This window comes from Rhinopithecus bieti, unplaced genomic scaffold (assembly GCF_001698545.2).
Source record: "Rhinopithecus bieti isolate Rb0 unplaced genomic scaffold, ASM169854v2 scaffold_425, whole genome shotgun sequence".
In the NCBI taxonomy this organism is placed as follows: Eukaryota; Metazoa; Chordata; class Mammalia; order Primates; family Cercopithecidae; genus Rhinopithecus; species Rhinopithecus bieti.
Genome location: NW_016803361.1, coordinates 580098 through 589464, shown reverse-complemented (window position 1 = coordinate 589464; position 9367 = coordinate 580098). Strand labels below are relative to the sequence as shown.

Sequence of the window (9367 nt, the reverse complement as noted above, 5' to 3'; positions counted from 1 at the left end):
TTTTTTTTTTTTTTTTTTTTTAGTTAGCCTGGCATGGTGATGCATGCCTGTAGTTAGGAGGCTCAGGTGGGAGGATCACCTGGGAAATTGAGGCTGCAGTGGGCCATGATTGTGCCTCTGCACTCTAGCCTGGGTGACAGAGCGGGACCTTGTCTCACAAAATAAAATAAATTAACTATCACAGTGTGTGTGTATGTGTGTGTGTGTGTGTGTGTGTGTGTGATTGCATATCTCTCCCATCTCTCCCTCTCCCTCTTTCTTCCATCCCATTACTTCTTTAGGGTACAGAAAAGCTGGACTTTTTTATTGGCATGGTCAGTCAAACCATTCTACCTGGGGTCAAACTGACCCATTAGGTTCTAGGTTATCTTCAAATGTTTGACTATAATGCTCCTTGCTCTAAGGCTCTCTTTTTAGCCACAAAAGATTCTTGCTGGGGAAAAAAAATTCTTTTGGCCTCCTTTCAGGGTTTGAAAGCCTTCTAGAAGAATAGTCTTTCAGTAGCTGACATTTCACTGTATTAAATACTCACTTGGCTTTCTGTTAAATTAACAGCATATAATCTGGATGGAGTTTCCACTGCAGCTCTGTGGTCTGTGTCCCACGAGGAGTATCATATGGGTGTCTTTGAGAATTCACCATTGCCCTTGATTCATTCTTTAATTAAGTGCCTGCCTGGGTGTTCTCTCATCTGTTCAAGCTTCTTGCATTCCAGGAGTGGGTTCTTTCTGACTGACTCTTTAAATACAGTGCAGTGTGACTCTATAGCTGGCTTTTCCAGTAGGAGGCCGTGGCCCCAGAGTCTGCTTGTCATTGTTGTTGTTTTTCTTTGCTGAAATAAAAGAACTTTGCACTTTCTCCTCAGACCAATAGGTTTCAGTGCATTTTGGGTTTTTTTTTGTTTTTTTTGTTTAGTAGAGACGGGTTTTCACCGTGTTAGCTAGGATGGTCTCAATCTCCTGACCTCGTGATTCGCCCGTCTCGGCCTCCCAAAGTGCTGGGATTACAGGCTTGCGCCACCGCGCCCGGCCATTTTGGTTTATTTTTAATTTGCAAGTCATGAAATATAAGTGCTTAGGATCTGAAGTACAAACCCTGAACATCCAGGAATGCAGGGATTTGTTCTGATTTCCCTCCCAAAATGCTCTTTGTCTAGAAACAGACTCCCTTCACTTACAGAATATTCTGTGTAGTTCACTGTATGCCCAGGTTGTGTGTACATGTGGGGTTGTCATATTTAGAGCCTGAGAGGGTTTTATCATTCATTAACCCCAGACAACCAGGTACCTTTAAAAAAATGTGGTATTACAAAGGTAATATCTGCTACTATCAGGACTTAGTGCCTAATTAGGTGTGGAAAAGAGCATTTTAAAAATAATTTCACATGCCAATGCCAGTTGGCCAGTATTTTTTTCTTTTATAATTTATTTTATTTTTTAAAATTTTATGGAGTCTTGCTCTGTCACCCAGACTGGAGTGCAGTGGCGCAATCTTGGCTCACTGCCACCTCCACCTCCTGGGTTCAAGCAGTTTTCCTGCCTCAGCCTCTCGATAGCTGAGATTACAGGTGCACACCACCACGCCTGGCTAAGTTTTTTTTTTTTTTTTTTGGTATTTTTAGTAGAGATGGGGTTTTACCATGTTGGCCAGATTGGTCTCAAACTGCTGACCTCACGATCCACCCCCATCGGCCTCCCAAAGTGCTGGGATTACAGGTGTGAGCCACTGCTCCCAGCCTAGTTTTTTTGTTTTCTTTTTCCTTTTTTTTTTTTTTGAGATGGAGTCTCGCTGTGTTGCCCAGGCTGGAGTGCTGTGGTGCATCTTGGCTCATTGCAACCTCTATCTTCTGGGTTCAAGCAATTCTCCTGCCTCAGCCTCCCAAGTAGCTGGGATCACAAGTACCCGCCATCACACTCAGCTAATTTTTGTATTTTTAGTAGAGACAGGGTTTTGCTGTGTTGGCCAGGCTAGTCTTGAACTCCTGACCTCAGGTGATCCTCCTGTCTAGGCCTCCCAAAGTGCTGGGATTACAGGCATGAGCTACCACACCTTTAATAAATATTGGCCCCAGTTGGCCAGTATTGAGTGCCTGGGTGCTGTGTTGAGAAGGACAGAAAGAATGCTATGATTGGTTAGTGATGTTTGCCATGAAAATGGAATAGGGACATGGAGGCCTGTGTATGGTAACTGCTGTTCCTGGTGTACAAAGATATTTATGTTCAACTAAAGATTTTAAAAAATCATTTTCTTGTCCGGACACGGTGGCTCACACCTGTAATCCCAGCACTTTGGGAGGCCGAGGCGGGCAGATCACGATGTCAGGAGATCGAGACCATCCTGGCTAACGCGGTGAACCCCCATCTCTAATCTAGAAATACAAAAAATTAGCCAGGCATGGTGGTGGGTGCCTGTAGTCGCAGCTACTCAGGAAGCTGAGGCAGGAGAATGGCGTGAACCCGAGAAGCAGAGCTTGCAGTGAGCCAAGATCGCACCACTGCCCTCCAACTTGGGTGACAGGGCAAGACTCTATCTCAGAAAAAAATATATATCATTTTCTTTATAATATAAATGGAAAAATCATTTTTAGGTAACTTCATTTAAGGCAGTGCACATCTAGAGACTGAATAATGTCTACATCAGAGCAAGGCTGCCTAGTTTGTGTGTAAACATGATGGACTCACTTGAGTGTGCCCTAATTCCTGTCCTCTCTTCCCTTCACTGACCCAGTATGGGAAGGAAATTCATGGCAGAATGACTATGCCTAATACTTGGGCCTATCTTGGCGGGCAGAATAATTCCCCTGAATCTGTAAATATGCTAAGTTACATGGCAAAGGAGAATTAAGATTGCAGACAGCATCAAGGTTGCTAACCAGCTGACTTCAAGATATGAAGAATATCCTGGATCACCTTGGTGAGCCCAATATAATCAAAAAGGTCCTTAAAAGTGGAAGAGGGTGTCAGAAAACAGACCAGACAGAGGGCATCAAGGAGAGGACTTAGTTCAGCTAAGCTTTCTGCCCAACATTGTTGGGCTTGAAGATGGCAGAAGACGGCCTAGTGCTAAGGAATGCAGGTGGCCTCTAGAGTTTGGAAAGGACAAGGAGACAGATCCTCCTCTATAGCTTCCAGAAAGGAATGCAGCCCTGACAAAACCTTGACTTTGACCCGGTGAGACCTATTTCAGACTTCTGAGCCACAGAACTATAACAAATTTACGTTGTTTTAAATGGTAATTTGTCATAGCAGCCATAGAAAACTGATATGCCAACTAAGTTGCCTCAATATAATAATAATGGTAACAACGAAAATTTAGTGCCAGGCACTATTAGTAAGCATTTTATAAGCATTGTCTCCTTTGGCCTGAATGATCATCATATGAGGTAGGTACAGTTACTTATCCTCACTTTACAGATGGAGATATAGAAACTTAGCCATGTCAGGTGACTGCCCAAGGACACAGAGCTAGGAAGAGTCAGAACCAGGGCTTGAACCCAGGTCTCCAAGATATCAAAGTCCATGCTTCTGATCATGATGCCGACCTGCACTGGTTGCTCAGTGGCCAGCACCTGGGTCTCTATTAATTGCCTGGTTTCAGCTGCTGCCTTTCTCTGACTTAAGTTTGTCCCCTGCATGCAGTCTGTTCAATTGGCTCTAGCCCTCGTCAGTGCCTTTACTCCTGACTTCGGGTCTTCCCTGTGTCTGCAGACCACCCTGTCTCTCCCCCTGCACCTTTGCCCCCGTCATGTTCTTCCAGCCATGCCTCAGATCCTCTGGCTTTAGGCTCTGTCCTGAAGGTTGGCCTCTCCCTATGGTCCTGGTGGCATGGAGTGGTGCCAGCAGGGATGAAAGAGCTGCAGGAATTGCCCCTTGGTGTTCACTGCTGGGCCGCTAATAAAGAGTGTGATAGGTGTCAGGGAAGTGTCAGGGAAGTGTAAGGCAAATGGGCATGGGAGCTCCAAGTCTGGTCTGGACCGCAGTGGCAGACCCTTCACCAAGGAGGGAAGAAGCCTGCTGGCTCTGTCAAGCCAGTACTTAGTGTCCAGAAGCCATGATAAAGGAAATGCACCTGGCCAGCCTTGTCTGTGAGTCAGATTTCCATAAATAACTCTATTGTAAATAATTGATGTTTGTTGTCTGAAGATTCCTCCTGTGCTTTAGGTATATTCAAATATAAATATATTGAGTAGGCATAGTTTTTACTAGGCTAAATATAATAATGAAGTATTTGAGAATATGTGTGGAAATTCAAATATTACAATGAACTCATAAGCATTCATTACTTTGAAGACAGAAAACTTGGGTTCAAACAAATAAAGGTCCTGTTGAAAGAAGTGTAAATTGAATCCTCTTTTTTGAATTTTCTCTGTTTAGGACATTAGCCTGGGTATAGAATTTAATAATAAAAATAATAGTAATAGTAATAATAGTAGCTAGCATTCCGTTAGCACTTCCGGTGTGCTAGATACTGTGCTAAGCAGTTGGCAAGCTCCTAATACTCACGACAAACCTGTGAGATACATACTATTATTATCACCATTTTACAGACAAGAAGAGAGAGAAGCTGAGAGGATTTTTAAAACTTGGCCCAAGATAATTATGGGCAAAGAGAAAATATAATAGCTATCATTTCCCTTTCTGCATAAGATTTTGACCTTCAGTTGACTTCCTAGCTTTGTTACCCCGGTAACCTGATAAGAGCCAATGTCAACTATGTTTCCAGGCAACATTGCCTACAATAAAAATGGCTCCTGATTGGTAAATTGCATCTGGAACTGGGAGGATCTGTACAGGAACTAGAAATACTTCAAAGGGATACCGTTCTTTGGGCTTTCCTGAGGGCATTGACTGTGGCATATCTCTCATGCAGACCCTGGAAGCTGTGCCTCTGGAGTTGCTATGAGAGAAATTGTTCTTGTAGGACATGAGGTTTTTCACCAGCGCGGACTGCTATGGATCTTGTCTCTTTGCATCTGAGCTGCTGGTCAGGTGCAAGGACTGGCTCAAAGGAAGACCAGCTCTTGTCACTGCCCTGCTAGCTTGTGTCCTGTATCTTTCTGAGTGAACTGGTGCCAAGCATGTCCCAGGGTCATCTTGTGAGTCTGAATGTTTGATTGAACCTAGAAAGACTGGTTGGTGTTGGACTGGTGGGTGTGTAGTCAATACAGCCAGAAGTGGGAAAAACACAATTGGAACCTATGCATTTCGATCCTAATGCCCGTGCTTCTCATCATCCTGTGAGACACTCTCAGGGAGGCTCAAGGAGGCCGAAGAACTCTACCAAGTCACAGAGCTGACATTTAACCACCTACATTGTTGCTTCCAAAATCATGCTCTTAACCACCAGTTAAGGTGTGACTATAAAGTAAAAATATTTGTTTTTCACAAGTGATTCATTTCGCACCACCTCGATCATTGCATCCACACACATGTGCTCCACAGTGTCATTGGAAGGTACTTAGCTTGATAGTGTAAGCAGACAGGAAGGACGATCATGGGGTCATCCCCAGGAGCTATGATTATTTAGTTTTGCTATAGTGGTCCCTCCTCTCCTTTTTGTAAAAAAAATTTATTTTGAACTACTTTTAGAGAGAAAAGTTGCAAAAACATCAGAGTTCTTGCATACCTTTCACTCAGGCTCCCTTAATACTAACATCTTACATAACCATAGTACAATTACCAAAGCCAAGAAATTACATTGGCACAATACTTCTAACTGAATTATAGACCTTGTTCACTTTTCTCTAGTTGTGCCGCTGATATTCTTTTTCTGTTCCGGGATCCTTTCTAGGATCTTATAATGCATTTGGTTATTTCTTCTCAGTCTCCTTCAGCTTGTAACAGTTCCTCAGTCTTTCCTTGTCTCGATACTTTTGAAGAGCACTGATCAGTTATTTTGTATAATGCCCTTCAGTTTGAATTTGTCTGATGTTTTCTATAATTGGGCTGAGGTTATGAATTTTTGGCAAGAATGCTATAGAAATGATGTCCTTCTTGGTGGAAGGAGTCATGATATTCTTAAGTCTCATTACGGGTGCACATTTTTTTCTGTTCTTTTCTTTTTTCTTTTCTCTTTTTTGTTTATTTGTTTGTTTTTTGAGACGGAGTCTTGCTCTGTCACCCAGGCTGGAGTGTAGTAGTGTAATCCCGGCTCACTGCAACCTCTGCCACCCGGGTTCAAGCTATTCTCCTGCCTCTTCCTCCTGAGTAGCTGGGAGTACAGGCACGCGCCACCATGCCCAGCTAATTTTTGTATTTTAGTAGAGACGGGGTTTCGCCCTGTTGGCCAGGCTGGTCTCGAACTCCTGACCTCAAGCAATCCACCTGCCTTGGCCTCCCAAATTGCTGGGATTACAGGCATGAGCCACCGCACTTGGCTTGTTCTTTTCTCTTTTTAAGTTGTTTCTTTAACTTCTCCCAAAATGAGCACATTAGGAAAGGGGTTATAGTACCCAGAGTGGAAGCCTGCATCCATATATATGAGCATGCCAGGACCAGCCAGGACTGCTCTTGCTTCTACTATTTTCTTCCACGTTTTATTTCCCTAAATTCTCTTTACAGCTCCTTCAGTTTCGCACCTATGTCTGTGATATGCAAATCAACTCTCTCAGATTGAACGTTGTTAGTGAAAATAGCTGGACCATTGCATGAGGCTTTTACCACTCTGTCAACAGGGTTGACAGATTGTGTGTGTGAGGTTTGCACTCTGATATTATCAGCCTGGGAGATTTGGTGATTAGTGATTAAAATGGTCCTGAGGTTGCGATACACTAGAGAAGGTTCCTGGAGATGCTGGGGCCTGAGACAGGTATGGTTTTCTAGAGGGTTCAGCATTGGGCAGTATAAAGCTGGATCACAGGTCTGTGGAGTTTCTCCCTCCCCTCATCTTTACAGGTGTCTGACCCAAGCATGTCTTCCCTTGGGGGTAAGTTCCTTGGTGCTTCATTGTTGGGTTAATGATGAGTTTCAAACTGGAGTTTCAAAAATTAACTGGGGTCAGGGTCAGGCAGGTGGGAGTGGAAATTGGGGTAAGAATTGAGAAGAGGGAAGGCAATACAGAGTCTTGGTCAGGTAGAGGAGGGTCCTGCTCTTAGCAGGGCACACACCTGTAGAATATGTGTTCCTTCCCATTTTTCTTTTCTTTTTATTATTTTGAAACAGGGTTTCACTGTGTCACCCAGGCTGCAGTGCAGTGGCATGATCCTAGCTCACTGCAGCCAGATCTCTTGGGCTCAAGCAATTCTCCCACCTGAGCCTCCTGAATAGATGGGACTATAGGCCTGCACCACCATGCCCAGTCGATTTTTTTATTTTTTATTTTTTTTGAGATGGAGTCTTGTTCTGTCGCCCAGGTTGGAGTGCAGTGGCGCGATCTTGGCTCACTGCAAGCTCCGCCTCCTGGGTTCACACCATTCTCCTGCCTCAGCCTCCTGAGTAGCTAGGACTACAGGCGCCCGCCACCATGCCCGGCTAATTTTTTGTATTTTAGTAGAGATGGGGTTTCACCGTGTTAGTCAGGATGGTCTCGATCTCCTGACCTCGTGATCTGCCTGCCTCGGCCTCCCAAAGTGCTGGGATTACAGGCGTGAGCCACCAAGAACAGCTTTTTTTTTTTTTTTTTTTGGAGAGACATGGTCTCACTCTGTTGCCCAGGCTGGTCTTGAACTCCTGGGCTCAGCGATCTTCCCACTTCAGCCTTCCAAAGTGCTGGGATTACAGGTGTGACATCCTGTGCCCAGCCTCCATTTTCTAACTCCATGAGGAAAATGTTCCATGAAACACAATTAAGCAAATTAAACTGAAAGTCTCATATAAGTAGAATTTTTCTGGTCTTGAATTTTTAAAGAATTAATTAGGTGTGAGTTCTTATCAGAACATGTTTAAAATAATGAATGCATCTCTAGGTATGCTTCAGGATTAGTACAATTACCCTAATCTTTCTAGTCTGTTATGGAATTCAGTGGTGACAAGAGCAGGCGGGTGGGATTTGTTTACTGGTTCCTCATTTGGAATTGTAGTGCCCTGAACTGGAAGACATCAAGGTACATTATATTTATGTAATGCGTCCACTCTGCCAGGAGACATAAACTGAAGGCGTAGAAATAAGGAGGTTGTTTTTTGTTTGTGTGTTTTTTGGTTAATAAGGTAACACAAACATGTCAGAATACTGCATTTCTTTATTTTTTCAAATAGGCTGAAAAGCTAAAATATAAGAAGATGAACAGTGGAATATCTTTCTGTATTATTTATCCCCATCTTCTCAGTTCCTAGAAAACCACTGATATTAATTTCTTATATCTCCTTCCAGGGTTTCTTTTCTTTTCTTTTTTTCCTTCTTCTTCTTCTTTTTGTTGTTGTTGTTGTTGTAACTGAGACAGGGTCTTGCTCTGTTGCCTAGGCTGGAGTACAGTGGCATGATCACAGTTCACTGCCACCTTGACCTCCTTGGCTTAAGTAATCCTCCCGGTTCTGCATCCCAAGTGGCTGGGAACACAGGCAGGTGCCACTATACCTTGCTAATTTTTTTCTTTTCCTTTTTCTGTAGCGATGGGGTCTCACTGTGTTGCGTGTGTTGGACTCGAACGCCTAGGCTCAAGTGATCCTTCTGCCTTGGTCTTCCAAAGTGTTGGGATTAAAAGTGTGAGCCACCGTGCCTGGCCCAGAGTTTCTTTTTTACATATATAAGCAAATACAAAAATAGAATCTTATTTTGCCCCCTTTGGGTAGCATATCAATTATCTAAAATATTGTATTTTTGGAAGATTCTGAATCTTCAAGAATATGTATTTCCTTTTTATTCCTTTTTTTGTCTCAGATTTTTTTTTTTAATTAAATAATATGGTTCCAGTTATAGTCCTCTGTCAACCCCCTCCGGAATCCAGTGATCCTCTCTCCCTCTCCATAGAGTAACCACTTCCAAAAATTCATTATTTATCATTCCCAGCACATTTATGTGTTTACTGCATATTTATGAAATCATAAACAATTTGTACTATATTTTTATAGGCCATAGAACCTTATATAAACAATATCATACCGTAATACCTGTCTAACTTTTCACTCAACATTGTGTTTTTGAAAAGTAACTATGTTGATAGAAATAGCTTCAGTACATTATTTTTAATTGTTACGTAATGTTCCATTGTTTGAATAGACCACAATTTGTAAACCAGGCATGGTGGTGCATGTCTGTAATCCTAGCTACTTGGGAGGCTGAGGTGGGAGGATGACTTGAGGCCAGGAGTTCGAGGCTGCAGTGTGCTGTGGTTGTGTCTGTGAATGGCCACTGCACTCCAGCCTGGGACCCTGTTATTTTTATATATATATATATAATATTTTTATATATATTTTGTATTTTTTATATTATA

At 42.8% G+C, this 9367-nt stretch overlaps 1 protein-coding gene across 3 annotated transcripts in view; it reads left to right on the top strand.

Annotated features, from left to right (window-relative positions):
- PIK3AP1 (phosphoinositide-3-kinase adaptor protein 1) overlaps positions 1-9367 on the top strand; it is a 140111-nt gene that overhangs the window by 92940 nt on the left and 37804 nt on the right. The window lies entirely within an intron of this gene.